The sequence below is a fragment of the Suncus etruscus genome, chromosome 12, assembly GCF_024139225.1.
Source record: "Suncus etruscus isolate mSunEtr1 chromosome 12, mSunEtr1.pri.cur, whole genome shotgun sequence".
Lineage (NCBI taxonomy): Eukaryota > Metazoa > Chordata > Mammalia > Eulipotyphla > Soricidae > Suncus > Suncus etruscus.
In genome coordinates, this window is record NC_064859.1 from 59,100,505 (window position 1) to 59,121,961 (window position 21,457).

At 40.3% G+C, this 21,457-nt stretch overlaps 1 protein-coding gene and 1 long non-coding RNA gene across 2 annotated transcripts in view; one reads left to right on the forward strand and one right to left on the reverse strand.

The window, feature by feature from the left end:
• LOC126024022 (uncharacterized) overlaps positions 1-21,457 on the reverse strand; it is a 338,976-nt gene that overhangs the window by 303,097 nt on the left and 14,422 nt on the right. The window lies entirely within an intron of this gene.
• NCK2 (NCK adaptor protein 2) overlaps positions 1-21,457 on the forward strand; it is a 129,406-nt gene that overhangs the window by 41,863 nt on the left and 66,086 nt on the right. The window lies entirely within an intron of this gene.

Genomic DNA, 21,457 nt, shown 5'->3' on the forward strand with positions numbered 1-21,457 from the left:
CTGCCATATTTTCACCTTACGTTTTGATATTTTTGGCCACACCCAGTGGCACTCAGAAATTGCTCCTGGCAGGTTTGGGGACCATATGGGATGCTGGAAATCTAACCTAGTTTTGTCTATCAAGGCAAATGCCCTACCACTGTGCTATTTCTCTGGCCCGATTTTTTGTTTGTTTATTTGTGTTTTATATATGGAGAGTTATCCTCAGCAGTCCATGGAATTCTTTCAGGTGATGGTCTATAAAAGCCATGTTGGTTGTCAGCTGCATTTCTTTTCTTGGCAGTTCATTTAAGCTCCAAAGCTGAGATACAGGTGTAGGGAAGAAATGAAACCATGTTTAAGGAATAAATATCAACTTTTTAATGTTTCAAACCTATGTCTAACCTACATATGCTTAGCCTAAGAAAGTGAACAACTCCAATTTTTTAGGGTAAAGGGGCAACAAATGTTTTTTAGCTGCTTCCTGCTGATAGGGGACAGTTGTGGGGTTATTCAAAATTAGACTTCCGGAACATTTTACTTTATTAAACTTTATCTTTCTCTGTACAGAAATGTCTTTTGTTTTTGTTTGTGGGCTACATCTGGTGGTACTCAGGCCTGGCTCTGTGCTCAGGAATCACTCCTGGTAGGCTTAGGGGACCAGTTGGGATGCGAGGGATCCAACCCAGTCTGACCATATGCAAGGCAAACGTCCTACCAGCTGTATTATCACACTGGCCCCTCTATGCAGAGATGTTTTATTCCTAAAAACATTAGCATAATTATTTCTTGGTAAACCTATTTTGCGTATATAGCATTTAAATCAGTGTTAATATTAACTGCTGAGTAATGAAAACAGATGCCTTTGTCTTTAGGTTTATTCACTAAAATGCACTAAAGAAATATGGCTAAATTATTGTCTTTTGGATTAATTTTTTTTGTATATCTGTCAGAAAGTTAATATATAATTTAGTTTTCATTTTGCTTTTGTCTTAAAATTAATTTTGGTTTATATCTATATGAACCATTGCCCGGTTATAGAGCCAGATGAAACTTGTTCAGCAAACCTTGGGTTTTGTATTTCTCTACTCCTTTTCTTCACTGTTTCAGCAAGTATATTTTTCTTCTTTTTTTTTAATTTACTGCCTTTTTTTTTTTTTTTGCTTTGTGGCCCACACCCAGTGATGCTCAGGGGTTACTCCTGGCTATGCTCCTGGTTTGGGGAACCATATAGGGCACCAGGGGATCAAACCGTGGTCTGTCCTAGGTTAGCATGTGCAAGGCAAATGCCCTACAGTTTACTCTACCACTCCGGAATTTACTGCTTTTTAATAAAATTAATGCCTATATATATGTGTGTGTGTATATATATATATATTATTACATATTTTAATACTTAATACTTTTATTTTTTTCTTTTGGCCAGTCAGTGGTTCTTCTGGGATGATGTGATGCTGGGGTCTGAAATGGGCCTTCTATATGCAGTGTGTGCTCAAGCACCGTGGTTCATCTCCTTAGTCCAGTATTGCTCATTTTCTTAAATAGCAATATACTTTATGCTCTTTCCCCAAACGAGAACTTGAGGAAGGAATGATCATCTTCTAATTATATGGCATATTGAAACATAGTTGAGTTAATCTGAATGCCTAATCAGTTATATTGGAGGGGGTAATTATAGATATGGCTATCTAAATGGTTTCATCTTACTCCAGAATTGTTAGATCAGTCAAACTTATATATGCTTCAAAATGTTGTTCTTGGAGGATAATACAGCAGGTAAGGTTTTTGCTTTCCATATAACTGATCCAGATTCAACCCCTCACACCAAACATGTTCCTAGGTGTAAGACTTGAGTAGTATTGGCTGTGGCACATCACTAAGATACTGTTCTATTAGTTCACATGTATTCTGGTTCGGTGGTTCTCAGCTTGGGTAATTCACTGGAGAGCTGTGACCTGTGTCCTACTTTGCTCTGTCTCTTCCTCCTTTCCTCCTCCTCCTGTCCCTTTTTCTTCTCTCAGTTGTGCTTTACTATGGCATACATATTCTTCAGTTGCATATTTTTTGTTGGGAAAGAGGAAGTGATTCTATTCTTTGATAGGATGCCAAGGGGTGGTTTGAAGCAATGAGGTTGAAATTTTTATTTCAGTGCTTTAGCAGCACTGTGGTCATTATCGACTTCAAGGATGAGCTTGACATTTTTTGAAGGAGAATCACTCAGAGGCACACATGAATACCAGTGGCCAGCTTGGCAGCTTTGCTAGTCTGCTGAACTTAATTTTAATTTGTCTTTGATGCCATCTGAATAACTGGGGAGTTAGTGTTAATTTTCCTTGTCCGTGCTTTTCGTTGCCTTCTAGTAGTAGCTTATGAATTACTCAGTTTTAGTTTCAGCTAAAAAGGCAATTGAATCATTCAACTTCATTTAGGTGTGAAGGTTGCATATAGAATGAAACCTAGTTGAATGGAGCACCTTTTATTTCATGGTGCCAGGGACCACCTGATGGCATATCAGCAGTAGGTTTAGTTGCCCTTATCATTGTGGAAGAGAGAGTTTGATGATCTCAGATAAAAATATATAGTGCCCGCTCAGGGAGTTGGCATTGATGACATCCTATCTTGGCTCTCCTCTTTCCATTGGTAATGAAGAAGAGTATCCAGTACCTTGACGTTATTCCAGAAGTTCCTAACATAACTGTTCCTTTTACCTTTTCCCCCCTTCTACCTTGATATTCTTCTATGAGGTAAATTAAATGAATTCATAAATACTGATAACATTTCTTCCTGACACACTAAGAACAATACCAATTTGATTCACAAATATTACTCAGGTATAGGCAGCAATGGTGACAATTCAGATTCCTCAGCCCTGTAGGAGTTGATTTTATTAGCTTTATTTTATCAAACACTTTGCTCAAGAGCTTTAGCACTTGTGTGTGGTACGTAGTTCATTGTCTCTTGTGGGGTTGAAATTGTATTACAACAGAAAGATTTTCATGCAGAAATAGACAGTCATCAGTGTCCCTTTTTGATTCTAACTTTAAGGCATAAAAGACAAAAAAAATAGTTTATGGGGCCGGAGAGATAGCATGGAGGTAGGCATTTGCCTTGCATGCAGAAGGATGGTGGTTCAAATCCTGGCATCCCATATGGTCTCTCGAGCCTGCTAGGAATGATTTCTGAGCAGAAGCCCAGGAGTAGCCCCTGAGCTCTGCCGGTGTGACCCAAAAACCAAAAACCAAAAACCAAAAAAAAAAAAATGCATTATTCGTTTTGGACCTTAACTCATATCTTAAGCCACCAACTCTTTTTCAGCATCCTCCCTCATGGGGGAAACTTCCAAAACTTTGGCATTGCTTTATATATTTTCCCCTGGCAAATTTAGGATCTTGGAAAGTATCCCAATTTCAGCTTTTATACTCACTGTTTTTTTTTGTTTGGTTTGGTTTTGGTTTTGGCTTTTGGAGAAGCCTTTACATATTGATGGTGTACTTCTAGGATTATACTCTAGGAACCCAAAAATATAATGTAGAAAAATCATCTGCACTCCTATGTCATCCACAGTAGTCAGAATCTGGAAACAACCTAGATGCCCCAAACACATGAAAGGCTAAAGAAACTGTGGTACATCTACACAATGATATACTGCACAGCTGTTAGAAAAATGAAGTACTGAAATTTGCTTATACACAGATGGATATGGAGAGTGTTATGTTGAGTATAATGAGTCTGAGGGAAAGGGACAGACATAGAATGATCTCACTCATTGTGGGATGTTGGTAAAACCAATCTTCACCCTATTCAGTATAACTCTTTGTTGGTGCCTGACAATGATTGGATGGAAGCACCTTTGGATTGAAGCATCTTTTGGATTGGTCTCTTACCCTATCTGTTCTCCACCCCAGGGTGTGGTTTTGTTCTTCCCAGTAAAGACTCCGGGTCTTAGAAAACTGCTTGTGGGTTTCAGTTTTCCACTAAGGAGTTATCCGCTACTTAGGAGCTGAAGGCTTACCTGTGAAAGTTCTTGAACCTGTTTTATCTCCTTAACTGTATGTGGATTATTTCCTGTGTTTTGCATTTGCTTTCAGACTCATGTCCCTCCAATCCCCTGGGATTGGGGCGTGAGACTTCCCCTTCAGTGGGATATTAAAAAAAAGATAGGGGCCGGAGACACAGTATGGAGGTAGGGCATTTGCCTTGCATGCAGAAGGACGGTGGTTCGAATTCCGGCATCTCATATGGTCCCTCGAGCATGCCAGGAGCAATTTCTGAGCATAGCGTCGGGAGTAACCCCTGAGCGCTGCTGGATGTGACCCCAAAACAAAAAACACCTCTAAAAAAATGAGAGATAGTATGGTAATAATATCCCAAGACAATAGAGATGAGGATCAGGAGAACCAGTCCATGGTAGGAAGCTTGCCACAAATAGCGGTGAGTGCAGTTAGGGCAGAGAAGAGACCACTATGACAATAATAGTTGGAAATGATCACTCTGGACAAGAACTGGATGCTGAGAAGAGATAAAGTGATAGGCAAGATACCCTTTCAGTAACAATATTGCAAACCACAGTGTCTAAAGGGGGGAGAAAAGAAGTGATGGGGGAGAGTAAGTGAGAGAGAGAGAGGGAGAAGGGAAACTGGAGACATTGGTGGAGAAAATTTGCAGTGGTAAGGGTGTTGTACTGAAACTCAATCATGAATAACTTTGTGCAAAAAATGCCAACTGTTTTATGAATAATCTTGTAACCACCGTGTTTAAATACAGTACTAATTAAAATATATTGATAGTGTTCAGAAGCCTCTACAGATTTTTTTTTTCTGCACTGGCAATGGAAAAGCCAGTGGTCTTCCCAGGTGGTGAGCATTGAAGGTGGGACTAAAAAACCTGGAGGAGGAATCCATTCTGTGCAGAGAGAAAGGGGATTGATTGTTGCTTCCAGGGTCAGCCAGATTCTTTTAACTAAAGTCCAGTCTGACTGGGCAAGTGCAGGTTCTAAAATCTTCAGTGTACATAGGTGAGGAGAATATGGACTTTGCACTTAAGACATCAGGGTTACTGGGAGAATTAGAGTTTGTGTTGGGGTTCAAGAGGTGGTAACAGTGAAGTGAAACTGATTTACAAAGACCCCTTAGCAGGATGTGATGGAGTTATTGTGATTTCATTAGAACAAAGCTGAAGGGGCAGATGCTGAGGTCCCCCACCCTTATCAGTTCAAACAAAGTGCTTTAAAATATCACTGGCCTTCCCAATGAAACAAGATGCTTCCAGAGCGGAGAATTGCTTTGTAAGATTGACATAGGCAGCTTGCTATGGACTCATTAATTTAGAGTTTTAAATCTGTTGGTGTTAATGACAGATTTCTGAGCAGTTTAATCATGCTACTCAGGTCTAACTAAGGGATGACTAGCTGCCTTAATCTGATTCAGTTCATTTCCTAGCAAAACAAAATTATAACAACATTTTTATTAGTTTACAGTTGCGACCCATCTATTTCAGAGCCAATATTAAATTATCTTCTACCTCTGTAACATGAACTTTTGAATATAAGTCTCTGTAGGGTCTAGTTTTCTATGAAATGAGTGGGAGTTAAGCTTGTAAGAATTGTTTTCTTTCATTATTTCTGTTTTAAAGGGTAATGTCTAGAGCTTTCTTTTTAAAGCTGCTGAAAACAGAGCAAGGGACCACCTGTTCTGAAACTCAGATAGCCTCTCAGAGGCAGTTCACAGTTTCTTGTGTGTATATGCAGAATATTCTAGAACCACCCAGGTACTCTGCTCTTTGAGTCATTTTGTAATCTTTTTTACTCTTCCTTCTTTTAAAGAGGTTTATGCTGATTTTTTTTTTTTTTTTTTTTGGTTTTTGGGCCACACCCGGCAGTGCTCAGGGGTTACTCCTGGCTGTCTGCTCAGAAATAGCTCCTGGCAGACACGGGGGACCATATGGGACACCGGGATTTGAACCAACCACCTTTGGTCCTGGATCGGCTGCTTGCAAGGCAAACACCGCTGTGCTATCTCTCCGGGCTCATATGCTGATTTTTAAATAAGTAAAATTATCGAATTATATAGTTGAATGGATTCTGTTACGATGCATATGTTGTATCTCAATAAAAAGTCACTGTAGTGTTTGGGGATTTACTCAGAAGTGCTGGTTAAAAAATGTTTTTCCCGATGTCGGCAGATATGAATACAGAGATTTCACAGACATGTGTGGAGCTTGAATTAAAAACATGTTTCCATGAATTATTTGGAAAGGAAACCTGCAAGCTTGCCAAAGGTACCGATAATTAAGTTCAGGGTAATGAGTCTCCACATCATGAAGAAAAACTGCGGCTAGATACTTGGAGCAGCTTAGCCCAGCAGCAAAGTGGTAGTTACATTTCTTTGTAGATAAATGCTTTGGGAAAAATAACCTGCAGTGTTTTCGTCCTATTTTTTTCTAAACTAACAGTCCATCTTTCAAAATTTTCCTGTTGGAGCCTAGGGCCCTGCCTCTTGTCTCACAGTGAACTGCAGTTCTGGATACTGGCAGCGACATTCAGTAGCCATTTACTTGGAGGGTCCTTAGGCGGTAATTCTTCGGATCTGTCCACATTTTGCTTTTACATCCCTAAGCTTGTTTTCCACTTCCTGTTCCCCACAGGCTCACTGGCTGACTGTCCAATTCACTGAAAATTTTGCTCAGTTTTTTAAGTGTAAAGTATTCTTTATTTGATGCTATCCATAAGTCACACTAAGTACTGTTCATTTAGTGATTGGCAACATTTTAGATAAAGGGAATTTTAATTAAATGGCTTAATTAAGACCAAAAAGATTGAGGAGGTTTACTGTCAGGTTCTCCTCAGTTGAGGCCTCTCCCAGGTGGATGAACAAACACAGCTGTAATACAGACCATTCTTCCTCTGGTCTGGGAATCAGAAGCAATTTCTACAGTATTTAGATGACCAGTTATATAAGACTACCTAGAAAAGTAATTCCCCTTACAGGCCCGGGATGGTATACCTCTTCTCAGAAACTGAGAGCAACACCACAAATCAAGTGCAATCAGATCTTTTTGAAGGGATGACAGTAGTGGCACTTGCTTGCCCTAGGATTATCAAAGTTCAGGAAGTTGATCATACTTAGCCACAAGCTGAATTTAAGTCATATTATAAGGGCTGCTCAACAGAAACATGCTATCAGCTAGTGAGAATCTGAATTCTGGTGAACTGAGAGTTAAATAGGATATACATAAAGAAGTCATGAGGCATTGCTTTATAATAATAAGGTTTTTATGAGGTAAGCTCCATTCTGCCCATCTAGTTCTCTTAATGCCAGTGGAGTTCACTTTTGTTCTAGGGCTGTGCTTCTTGGGATTCTCAAATGTTCCATCAGGCTCTGTCTCCTCTCCCAGAGGATGCCTTTCCTTTTGATGGCATCATTGTACATGAATCCACAGGCCCAGACTGTTCAAATTCGGTCTAGTCTTAATCTTCCTCCCCTCGCCACATACCAGGGACACTTCTGGACAAAAACCTTCTTGCCATTCTGGAATCACCCATTTTTAAAAATTGTTATAAAATACTTGTTTTCTGTTGAAAAACTTGAAATGTTAGAGCATCATGATTTACAGTTTAATAGTTGGGTTTCAGATGTACAGTGTTTAAACACTAGTCCCATCACCTGTGCTGACTCCCTCCACCATTGTCCCTAGGTTCCCTCCCACCCCAACCTACCTCTCTCCTGGACAAATACTTTGTTAACTTTGCTTGTTGAAGTTTGGATCTCCTACTTTTGGTGTTGTTAACTTTGTGGTTTAGAAATAATACATGTACATAACCTCTATTTCCCTGATAGGCTTGAGATCCCTGCCCTTATTACATTTCCCTCTTCCCATCGGCTCTTCCCTCTGAGTTCTTTCCTTCCCTGTCTTATATCTATGATCTGGATTCAGGGGTGATTTGGGCACCCCTTCCACCACTACCTTTGATAATTACATGCCTTCTTCCTGTTGTTATATAATATATAATACAGATAAATGGAACATCTGGTATACTTTCCCTTACTTTTCTGACACATTTCACTTGACGTGATATCCTATGGCTCCATTCAAGCTGCAGTGAATGGTTTGATTCTATCATTCCTTGCAGTATCATAGTATTTCATTATGTATGTATACACACACACACACACACACACACACACACACAAAGTTCTTTAATATCTACTTCCCCATCTGTCATTGTGCATCTAGGTTGATTCCATACTTTAACAGCTGAGAGCTGTAATGAATAGTGGGTATTACTCATTTTTAAATTTTCTTGTCACATGGAACACAGAAGATTTCTTTTGCAAGTTTGAGCATCCTGTTCCTTAACATCTTGCTAATTTTTTTCTTAATTTTTTTGCTTTTGAAATGCATTTTGGCTTATAGAAGATTGTCTGAAATTTCTTGAAATATTTTCCTGTATCCTTCATTTTCTTCAAATGTCTAAATCTTTTTTTTTCTTTATTTAAACATCTTGATTACAAATATGATTGTGATTAGGTTTCAGTCATGTAAAGAACACCCTCCTTCACCAGTTCAACATTCTCACCACCAATGTCCCAAATCTCCCTCCATCCCACCCCACCCCCACCTGTACTCCAGACAGGCTTTCCAGTTCCCTCATTCATTCACATGATTATGGTAGTTCTCTGTGTAGTTATTTTCTATAACTGCACTCACCACTCTTTGTGGTGAGCTTCATAAAGTGAGCTGAAAGTTCCAGCCCTCCTCTTATTGTCTCTGAGGATTGTTGCAAAGATGACTTTTATTTTTCTTAAAACCCATAGATGAGTGAGACTATTCTGCATCTCTCTCTCTCCCTCTGTCTTATTTAACTCAGCATGATAGATTCCATGTACATCCATGTATAGGAAAATTTCATGACTTCATCTCTCCTGATGGCTGTCTAATATTCCATTGTGTATATGCACCACAGTTTCTTTAGCCATTCGTCTGTTGAAGGGCATCTTGGTTGTTTCCAGAGCCTGGCTATTGTGAATAGTGCTGCAATAAATATAGGTGTGAGGAAGGAGTTTTTGTGTTGTATTCTTGTGTTCTTAGGGTATATCCCAAGGAGTGGAATAGCTGGGTCGAATGGGAGCCCAATTTCCAGATTTTGGAGGAATCTCCATATCGCTTTCCATAGAGGTTGGACTAGACATCATTCCCACCAGAGTGGATAAGAGTTCCATTCTCTCCACATCCCCGCGAGCACTGATTGTTCTCATTCTTTGTGATGTGTGCCAATCTCTGTGGTGTGAGATGGTATCTCATCATTGTTTTGATTTGCATCTCCCTGATGATCAGTGATGAGGAGCATATTTTCATTTGCCTTTTGGTCATTTGTATTTCTTTTTTTTTTTTTATCAAAGTGTCTATTCATTTCATTTCTTTTCTTCTCCCCCATTTCAAATGTCTTAATCTTAAATGTCCACATTGCAGTGACCATAATCAGTTTATATGGACAATACACCATTATCATTTCTCATTATAATTTCTGATATTGAGGGTGAGATCTTAGTGCAAATTTTAGTTTGTGTTCATTTTATTATGATGCCTACTGGCTTTTCATGTGCTTGAAAGAATGGCATTTCTTACCCAGTTTTCTTGATTTGCTGGTCTTCTAATCAATTTTAAGGAGCTCTCTTTGTGTTATGAAGAGAAGCCATTTGTGTCGTGAATCACAAATTTCATTCCCTAGCTTTTCATCTTCTGAATTTGCCTGCAGTCTATTTTGCCATATGAAATTGTTCTTATAATTTGTGTAGTTGAATTCATCCTTTGTTATTTCTGGATTTTTAATTATTGGTTTAAAAAATTATGTGTACACACAGATATGTACAAACATATATACCACAAGCAGGCAGGGATAAGGGCAGGAGAGAAATGTGTACTGGTGAAGGACATTGGAAGTTGTATAACAAATTCAATCATGAACAGCCTTGTAAACTGTGTATCTCATGGTGATTTAATTAAAGAATTTATTTATAAAAATGTTCTTTAAAATTATAAGAATTTTTTCTGTATTCTATATTTAATTTTTTTTTTTTGGCCCACACCCATTGGTGCTCAGGGTTACTTCTGGCTCTCTGCACAGGGGTTACTCTTGGCAGGCTCGGCGGACCTTATGCATTACTGGGGTTCTAACCTGGGTCTGTCACATACAAGGCAAACACTCTACTGTGTTATTGCTCTGGCCCTTACTTGAAAAAAATTTTAAGTGCAAATCATAGATGCACTTGGAATTAACCCTGATGGTGTTAGATATGAAATGTGATTCTTGCTCCCATGGCTACCAGTGTGTGTCCCCTTTGCATTTATTGAGAAGTCCCTCTTCACACCTTTACTGTATAGTAATTTGCCAGTGCATTTGTAGATTTCCAGTACCATAGCAAACTCAGCCTAGTTCTCTGAAAACTTCCTATTTTATTATTTATAATGTTTTCTATTATTTTTAGCTGTAGTGTGAGAAATATTTGTAAAAGGAATAGCTAACACAGAGTAGTATGCACCCTCCTGTGTGCATCCTCAATTGCTCTGCTTTGAAATCTTTATCATGGCCTGACTGAACAGAGGGAGGTGAGAATCAGGTCAGTTACATATTGCTGGAGTTATTCCTACTCACACTAGACACTCCAGACCACAGAGACTGGCTGGAGAGGGTGGAGACAGAATCACAGATGTCTTGCAAGAAGTTATACTGCTGGTTCTTAGCTGCAGTCTTTTTTCTCATCCCAGCTCCCCATTCTATCACTCCAGTCTGCTCTTAACATGCAGGAGGCAGGTTCAATGTGCCTGGTGGGAAATTTGGTTGGAAACAGCTCATGTTAACAGTTCAGCAAGTATAATTCTCTGAAGATTTTTCTTCAGTAAATTTAGCTTCTTATCTTTAGGAAATCTTTGTCTTTGAGAAATGCTGTGTTCTTAGAACAAACTGTCTGTGTACAGTGAGATGGAGCCAGGAGCGGAAAGGAATATTCTGTCCCAGGATAACAGGATCCCTCCAAACAAGAAGACAGAGACCTAGAAGAGTGAAGACTCAGAAGTGAAGATGTGAAGGCCCAGGCTCAAAGCACACCCACAGTGGACGTTGAGGAAAGAACTTGGTCGACATTATCCAAACTTCGAGCTGCCCAAAGCACAGCACTTTCACTCTCACCTGCTTAATAATCTGTTTGCCTCTCCACATTCCACCTCTACCCCATTTATAGAACTGGAGCTTGCATATCTCCCATATTCTGGCACCTCTTCACTTACAGCCATACCAAGACTTCCAAGAGGATTCTTGCTATCCTCTACAAATACGCACTCCACAGGATCCTCAGAATCAGGATGGTGTTCCCCAGCTGCTCTCTTCACCAGCCTCTAATCTGGGACATCCACTTTTTCTGCATATATCTTTGAAGCCATTATTTTTGACAGAAATCAACCATAAATCCAAACATTCATGGAATTTGATATATTTGATTTCCCTGCAACTGGTCATAATAGACACCAAATACCAAACTCTTTCTTGTCCATCTCTGAAATAGGTCAAAACAGAACTTTTTTCCCCCATGGGGTCAGCTTTCTTAGGGACACTCACATACAAATACACCACTCTCTTAACTGAAAGCTAAAGTATGTTTTGCCTTTACCTTCAGCTTGCAAGTCCAGTCATGAGCTGTGTGCTTTAGAATTTCCCATTCCAAAGAGAAAAGGATAAAAAACTTAAGGATCTGGCACTTACTCAGTACTTACTAGGTGCCACAGATTGGGCCAGCATTGAATGCTAAATAACACATCTCAATATTTATTTAAACCCAACACTGAGGTGACTCAGCATCATCACAAAGAAGGTAGGGGATATGTGTGTGAGTATGCATGAAAGCACTAGAGGCATTGGGATCTGCCGGTCACTGACAGGGGAGCCCTTGACTTAATCCTCTATGTGAGCAAAGTTGCAAAGTGGAGCTACTGCTCAGACCCTTCCTCAGAGCAGGTAATGATTTAGTCTGAAATTGGTCAGAGAGAGGCGTAACTATGTTCTATGAACACAGCTTCTCATCGATTACAGTTTATTTTCTTTTTCTTGTGTTTTTGTTTGTTTGTTTTGGGCCACACCAATTGACTCTCAGGGGTTACTCCTGGCTTGCGCTCAGAAATTACTCCTGGCTTTGGGGACCATATGGGACACCAGGGGATCGAACTGCGGTCCGTCCTGGGTTGACTGCATGCAAGGCAAATGCCCTACCGCTGAGCTATTTCTCTGGCCCCTAGATTACAGTTTCTTAAAGACTAGAGGCAAAATTTACTGAAGAAATTTTTTTTAAAGAATTGCACTTTTTCAAATGATGTTTTCTCCTTCACTCCTCAGTGCCCCCAGATTGGATTCCACATGTTGTGACTTTTGCCAACCATGTGAGGTTTTTATTTCTTCTATCTGTCCAGCACGGTGCTAGTAAAAAGTTCTTGAGAGGTACCTTGAAGATTGTCTTGAAGAAAGATGAGGATGAGATGGATTAGGAAGTTTTGTTTCTCTTCTGTTGAGGAAGTTTTGTTTGGCCAAGAGATATTATTGGGTAAGTCAGGGATGTCACTATTAAAGCTAAGTGGACTTAAAATAGAATAGAGTTACCGTGCAGTCCTTATGAAATGCGATTTTGTTTGTAGCATCTGGAATTGTTTTCTTATCAATGTTAAACTGATGTTGAACAAAATAGTATTCTTCCAGGTTGTGCTGTTACTCTATGAATATTCTTAGAAAAGTAGAATCAGATTTACCTTCTATTCCATCCTTCCTTCCTAGCTGTTATTCTATGCCTATATATGTATGATCTGGTGCTTATTTCTTCAGGATTTTCTGAATTTGAGTCAGGTATTTTGTAGCATATACTTGTACTTTAGAGGTTATCTACAAAGCTTAGTAGCTATTTTTATTGATGAGTTTTCTTGTAAGAGCTGAAATGGACCAGCTGTGTCATGTCATTCCACATCTATCCTCATCCTACTGCTCTTTATTGTGCATAGGATCACTCATAGCAAATATGCCTCATTTTTCATGAAATCAGTGTGACATTCATTTTATTTACCAACAAAGTGGCACCTCCTGATTCCAGGTCACCTCATCTCATAGAATAAACAGCATCTCTACCTCCATGCTATCTCTCCGGCTCCTATTTTCTTTTTGTGTGTGTGTGTTTTTGTTTGTTTGTTTGTTTGTTTGTTTTTGGGCCACACCAAGTGACTCTCAGGGGTTCTCCTGACTATGCACTCAGAAATCACTCCTGGCTCCGGGGACCATGTGGGATGCCAGGGGATTGAACTGCGGTCCATCCTGGGTTGGCTGTGTGACAGGGTTTTATGGAGTTTATGCAAACTGGGGTTTGCAGTTGTTTAACAGAGGTCTGAGTTCTTTGTCATATACAGAGGCATAACTGAACTAAGTACTGGATTAGACTTATTTAAGACAGCCTTTTTCATTTTTTTTACAAGAATAAAAGCATTGTGAATCCACACTTCCTTATGGTTTCTTTTCTCTCTAAATAGGATTTCTGACCAGTTCTAAGCCTGTCTCCTTACTGCCTCAACTTCTGTCAAGTGTACAAGTGCTAATTCAGTAGTTTTCAGGTGGCATTGCATTGGCATGACTAAGCAGGCTAGGTCTCTCTCTCTCTGCTTCTGGAATGCAGGTCAGAACACTCAGTTTCAGTTACTGTACAAAACCTGTATTTTACAGATTCATTAGCTAGTCTCTCCTGTCCCTTAGCCTGTCAGTAAGGTTTCAGTCTTGTTCGCACATTTTTTATGGGACAAATTATATGCATTACAGGGTTTACTAAGACATTTTTTGAAGGTGGGCTGAATAAAATGGAGAATTTAGCGAAAGCTTGAACATATCTTCTTGACTTTATTTCCTCTGTACAAAATTGCATGGTGGAGCCAAAGTTTATCATTTCATAATGTGTGTAAATGAATGGATCAAAGGTTTTCTTTGATGTTTCTTCGAGATGAGGATTATCTGAGGAGACTTGGCAGGATGTAGAAATGGGCTTGGCTTTCTGCCAGACAGTCATTGAAATGTTTTGGGGTTTTTTTCTTTCTTTCTTTGTGCCCAGTTAAAAGACTGGGCATGTAGATTTTCATGCTCTTGTCTGGTTTCGGCTTTGGAAGTGCTTACACAGCTAATCTGGCATTTATGATTATTTCCACTTGGAACTCAGCAGGAGGCTCTTTGGGGATATTCAGACAAAAATTACTTAATTGGATTTTAGCCTAGACACAGTATTTGAATGGTTTATGGATGCCGTTATGAATGGTTTTATGGTAGCTGCCATAGGAAGTCATGTATATGTTTTTGAACTGTAGAATTTAGAAGTACTCTCTTATTCACTCCTCAGAGACTCATTGATAATTTATTGAGTAGATGGAATGCCCAAGAAAGATAAATTTATACCAGTGAAATGAAGAAATTGGGTCATCAACAGAATCATCATTTGGCTCTGGCATATTTCTGTCATTATCAATATCTCAGTCTCTGTGTTGATGTGCATGAGCTCACTCGGGCAGAATTATGTAAGGGATTTGAATCTCTTGGAGGAAAAGGACTTTGAGGCCCCATGACAATGGTACTGCAGGATAATGGACAGTTTCAGCGGGTCTTCAGGCTAGATTTTAGGAACAGAAAATTTGTTAGCTAATAGATATCAAGTCATTTTATTAAGGACCTACCTACCGTGTACTGACCCTTCCTGTCTAGCCTTTACATTGGAGCATTTGCAACTAGCAAAAAGTGATTAAAGGATGATTCTCAGGATCTTTGTCCCCAGGGAGAATTCTTGAGTTCAGTTCTGACTCTCAAACTGGATTTGACTTAGCAGTGGCATTGGGAAGCTGGAAGAACAGTGTTCCTACTCTATATGGGGTAAGAAAGAGAAGATAATCATTCTGAGAGGGTCTGGCATTTGGGAAAACTGGGGTAAGCACATCTTAGTCATTTTAGGAATATGTAAAAGCAACTAAATTTACTTTAAAGACACAGTGATACTGTTTTCTATTTAGTTGCAATATTCATCAGTTAATTTTATTAGATTTTTATAACTAAAAAAATTTTTTTTTGGTTTCTGGGCCTTATCTGGTGATGCTCAGGGTTCCTGGCTATGCGCTCAGAAATCACTCCTAGCTTGGGGAACCATATGGGACACGGGGAAATCAAGCCATGGTCCGTCCCTCCTAGGCTAGCGCAGGCAATGCGGACGCCTTACAGCTTGCACCACCACTCCAGCCCCTATAACTAAAATACTTTTATAAATAAGAATTGATTTATTCAATTCTATTTTCATTTCATGTTTTATGGACTTTTACAGATTTCACTTATTCTATAGTATGTTAAAAGTTTGATATTGTATTATACGTTAATAAGCTGTGAGTTTCTCTTTCAGTTTCTTAGAAGCAGGTCCGCTCTGTAAGTAGTCTCTCAGGTACTAGTAATTGATAAAATCAAGTTAACATATGCAGAAATGATGTCTGCACTCCTATGTTCATTGCAGCACTGTTTACAGTACCTAAAATCTGGAAACAACGCAAGCACCCAAGAATAGATGAGTGGATGAAGCAGTTGAAGTACATCTACACAGTGGAATACTATACAGCCATTAAAATGATGAATCATGAAATTTATTGATTTATGGATGAATCTTGAGAGTATCATGCTGAGTGAAATGAATCAGAGGAAGAGGGACAGACACAGATCAGACTCATTTCCAGGATAAATGGCAACAATAGGGGAATAACTAATGCCACTAAAACAGTAGAAATGAGGGGCAGGAAAGTAGGTCATTGGTAAGAAGTTGCATCAGTGAGCAGAAAGGAGAGGACAGGAAAGGGACCACCATGACGGTGATAAAAGGAAGTGGTCACTCTGGGTGAGAACTGGGTGGTGAAAGGAGGTAAAGTTATATGCATGATACTTTATCGATAGCAAATTGCAAACCAAATTGCTTAAAAGAAAAAAAGGTGCTAGAAAATAAAAGTGTTAGAGGCTGCAAGGGACATTGGTGAAAGAAAGTGGACACTGGTGAAGTTATTGTTTCTCTAAACACTACTGAAACTCGTCATATATGGCTTTGTTGTTCACGATGATTCAATTAACTGATTAAAAAAAACAAACAAACATCTGCCAACTTTCCAAGACCTTGAGTTTGCTCCTGTGCTGCAGCTTCTTCCATTCAAGCCCCCTGTCCCTTTTTTTGTTTTTGTTTTTGGCTATAGCCTGCAGTGCAGTGCTCAAGGTTTACTCCTGGCTCTATGCTCAGGGATCATTCCTGGAGGTGTTCAGGGCACCATATGAGATAATGGGGATTGAACCTGGATTGGCTTTGTACAGGCCTACCCACTGTGCTTTTGCTCCAGGCCCTTTTGTCCTGAGAAACTTATGCAGTGCTTGCTGGGTATACACCAAGATTAAATTGGAGAGAAATTTTTAAACGTGATCAAATTTGTCAAGACCCCTTGTTGAAGGAGCAGGGCCCTGGACTCACAGGAACTTCTCAGATGCTGAAGGTCCTGGGTCCATTCCATCTTTTGAAACACATTTTCATCTTTTTGAGGTAATGCTGTAAAAATCCTCCCTCCAATTCCCATGTTGAACGTACAATTCTGGTTTTTGTTAAAGACTTATGATCCAGACCAAGAGGTTGTTCTGAGTAACACTGGGTACGTGGGAGCCTTGAGTCTTCATTCATCTCACTGGCCCACACAGCCCTTAACCCCAAGCCAGTTAGCCCAGAACCTGAGTGCTCCCATTTTAATGGCCTCAGAATTGGCTGCAAAAGCCCCAGATTCACAATTGTCTCTGAAATCACTGTTTGCCTCTAAAATGATTCTACATTGTTGTACTTGAAGGGCTGAAAAAGGCTTCGAGGCTTCCGATTTGATTCTCATTTTATAGAAATAAAGCATTACTTTCCAGAGAAATAGAAAGGGAAAATTGTGTGGAAGCATATAGCATATGCCTGACTTTTCTTTCCCGAGGCACATGTTTCTCAGGAGTAGTTTGGGAATGGACACCGCAGATGTCCACACCATTTGCGTCAGTGTCTGTCACTTGCTCTGAGGGCCAGTAGGTGACTGGCCCTGCTCCTGGGAAACTACTCCAGAGTCATCTGTCTCACCAGAGGATTGTTTTATTTTTCTTAAATAAATGGCAGCCAGTGCTGAGCTTACTTTATAGCATCGAGTCTCCTTTTCTGGAGGAGTGAAGCCATTCCTACTTTCAGGGGTCCTATGAGTGGGCTGGTCAAGGTATACCCTGATCCCAGGGTGGGCCCCTTTGGGGAGAGGGAAGGGAGTGGGTGGGAACTGGGTATTGTGGCACTTTCACCCTACTGCCATTTTTCTTGAGTCATTGTTGAAGTGCCTTGTTCCCTCCTGTGGGCTGGAGCAAGGCCAGTGCTGGCCAAGGGCCGGAAAATGGGGGTTCTCTTGGAAATGCCAGATGGGGCCACTGAGATCTGTGGTGTCAGTGAAATGAGAGATGAGAGTAGATACTGGGGATCTTACAGGAGAAAAATTTCAAATTTGTAAAAAATGATTTGAAATGACTAAGGAGACATAAATCATAATTAGGATCCTTTACTTGGTTTCTGATTCAAATAAATCAATATAAAAAGACATTTTATGCGACAGTTGGGGAAATTGGGACACTAACAAGATAGATTTATGTTAAAGAATTAATGTTTATATTAGATGTGATAATATGTTTATGTCAGTAGTACATATGACTGAAGTGCTTCTGTGTGAAATAATTTTTTAGGGCCTGCCTTAAAATCATTTAGTGAAGATAAGAGGGGTTGACTTGTTCTAGGTCTGTAATTGTGATTGTGTATTGAGTTGCCTGGGGAGCTGTTATCTCTCTACTTTTGCTTGTGGTTAAACATCTCCATTAAAATGCAGAGTAAGATGTTTAGGCTACTGTGTGAAGAGTATTTAGTGGAAAAATGAAAGTGTCTTCAATAAATGATGTTGAAAAAAGCACAAATGAAACTGTCATTGTACACACACGCACACACATGAGAGAGAGAGAGAGACAGAGAGAGAGAGACAGAGAGAGAGAGAGTCCAAGGCCTATCCTCAGGGTGGCACTGCATAAGCCTGCTTGAGAAGGAAGAATCTTAATTAGATTGGAGCAGCTGTTCTTTTTGTCCAGGAAGAAGTTCAGCTGGGGTGTCTGCCTTGCAAGCGCTAGTGTAGGACGGACCACGGTTCGATCCCCCGGTGTCCCATATGGTCCCCCCAAGCCAGGAGCGACTTCTGAGCTCATAGCCAGGAGTAGCCCCTGAGCATCAAAACGGGTGTGGCCCAAAAACCAAAAAAAAAAAAAAAAAAAAAAAAGTTCAGCTGAGAGATACGCTGAGGGTCTTCTGGTTTCATGACTAGATGTTCTCCTATTCAATCACTTGGGAATTTACTGTTATTGTTGCATGTGATGAGAATGTTTATGGTGGACAGTCTTGTGAAAAAGATGTGATAGCTTACCAGAGCTACCAGCACAAACTAGTATCAGCCAAATGGCTTCCACATCTGTAATGGATTTTCATAGTGATCGTGGCTGAACTTAGGACAGAGCTTTTCCTGGGCACTCTTCGTGGCTGGTAGGAAGATGGGGGTACTTATCAAATTCAAACTATGGTTTGTACAGAAAAACATAGGGGTTACTAGATCCCTACCTGGAAATGTTCAGGGGACACAGGTTGCTGGGGAGTAAACCCTGGCTTTACCTGTGCCTTAATTCTTGTACCAGCTTATTGGTGGGTCCTGGTCTTGACTTTGGTGTTAATGTCCATTTTTTTTTTCTACGTCATCTCTTGTTTCCGTCAAGAAAGACACTTGGTGCCGTGGAGAATATATTTATGTACTTTGGGGTTTTAGGCCAAACCAGCAATGTTCATGACATATTCATGACTCTGCACTCAGGGATCACTCTTGGTGGGCTTGGGGGACCTTATGGGGTGCTGGGATCAAAACCAGATTTACTGTGTGCAAGGCAAGCACCCTACCCATTATTCTATTACTCTGGTCCTGAGAATGTTTTAAAGGAAAATTCGCATTCACCTATTTGAGTGTGCTGCATAGGCATTCTCTGCAGTATATAGAATAACAATAGGAAATGTAATGTAGTAGGGGGAATGCTTAGGTCACCACTGACCCCAGAGCTTAGGGAGGAGAAAGACAGAAAGAAACCAAGGAAGGAAGGAAGATGAGAAAGGGAAGTAATGGGGGAAAAGTGACCTGGGCTTTGGTGATGTTGGGGGAGTGGTGTAACAAAGCACAGGCTCAGCAACACTGAAAACATGAGATCTAAGCTACAACTGCCAAACTAATGTTCCTGTCAAGATGGCAGGCTGTGAGGGTGCTGAAGGGGGCTAATGGAATATGGTAACACTGGTGGAAGGAGTTGACTCTGGTGATGGAATTGGTGGTGAGATATTATATGCCTAAAACTCTACTACCAACTTTGTAAGTCGCAGTTCTTTAATCAAATACAAAATTAGTTTTAAAAATTTGGCAAAAAATAATGTTCTTGAATCAGATTCAACTCTCTGTGGTATGGGGGCCCTGCCTGGCAATGTGGACAAACTTACAAGTCTTACAACACAGTCGGCCTCCTGCAGAGCTTTGGGTCAGTTAATATTCTGGGTTAATGGAGGGGTGGTGGGCAGACTGCATTTCAACATTTCAACGTAGACCTCTGATCCCTGTTTATCTGTTTAGGGTGTGTGCTGAATGCATTGACAATTTATCAGCAAGATGCTTTTCTCAAGAAAATGCTGTTTTTTATCATTTCTTACTCTGGGAATTCCAGATGGCCACTAGTAGCTTTCGAAAAGACATTGTTTCCCAAACTGGGCAATGCAGTCCTCCCTGTGTCTACATGGTGATGTGGGATATTTCAGCGTGGGGCTCTTTGGAGCACCCCAAAAGGAACTTGGAAGTGTTTGGGGTTTTTTTTTTTTCTCCCACATTTCCAGGGAGCCTGCTGTATAGACTTTTTCTTTTTTTCTGAAAAGGGAGTTGGAGGCCAAATCAATACTTTAAGGAACTTGTGCTTTATCGACCTGACCATCCTGATTCATTGATTGGGCTTCTCCATTAGCACCTATCCTTCCCCCTTTTAGGCCCTCCATGCTGAGAATTCAGTATCAAGGAGTTGCCTGCTTAGTCCGGGAATGTTCTGGCTCTGGACCTGTAGATAAGCAGCTCAGACATTAGCTTTGCTCTTGCTGCAGTGGAGCCAGAGTGCTGAAGGTTAACTAACTTTAAAGTCTATTTAAGGGAAACTCTTTCTTGCCTCAGAAAGTCAGCTCTCATCAAAACAGAGTTAGCAGTCATCTAGAAGGTTACTGGAAACATGACTACTGATGCTCATGGATACTCAGAAGGAGGCCTGAATTCAGGCCATCCAAACAGTCGCAGAAATATCTAAGATGGGCCCTGGCAAGATTGAAAATGTACAATCTCTTGTGTTTAGAGCTCTTTGGACTCTGGCACAGAGATACATTGCAGTGGTGACCATATTTAGTGGGAGGCTTTAATGAAGGACATATATGGCCTACAGTGAGAAAGAAAACTCCTTGGTCAAGAATCCAGCTCAGAGCTCTTGAATGTCCCTTAGAAACCCTCTGCAGGGACTGAGGCAATGATTGTTGTTGGATCTGGGTAACATTTTCCCCAGGTATGGTTTTCTAAATTCTGGTGTATATATAGGTCATCATTTTTCTCTTGCATTAAATCATTTCAATCTTGAAGATCCTCTGCTTTTAAAATAATGCCAGAGAATGCATAAAGAAGATATCAGTTCTTGATCAAAATGTATGAACTTACATTTTCAGAAGAGGCCTATTGGATTTATTTTTTCTATTTGACTAAAGTAGAAGATGATTTCTTGTCTGTGGAGTGTCTCATGTTTGGGGCCCTAATGATGCCAGGGATGAATGAATAGATCTCAGTGATCTGTCAGGCCAGTCCTCTCAGGATTTGAAATGTAATTAAAAATGTTAGGGAGCTCAGAGCTCCACAGAGCTTCAGGGTCCCCTCAAAATGAAGAGATGACTGAAAGTAGTTATTTGATTAGAAGATTTATAGTCAAAACTCCAGTCCTTGAGGCTTTTCACTGTCCTTTAAGCCTGGTTCCTCTTCATAATGGTACAGCCCCTTGAACTTCTCTCAGCAAAAGCCTAGTGCCAGAGACCTTGCAAAGAATCTCCATAAATTTCCTGTGTTATCACAGTCTTTCTAAAGACGCTCCCACTAGTTTGCTTTCTGCCTGGGAAAGGTACAGGTGGGGACTGGGGAGAAGAGCACCAAGACTTGAAACAGTGGGCTGGGGGTTTCGGGTTGAAGAGGGAGATGGCTGCCAACCTGCCTTCTTTTTCTCAGCAAGTGTGCAGTTGGCCTCTGGGCCTTAGCCACAGCC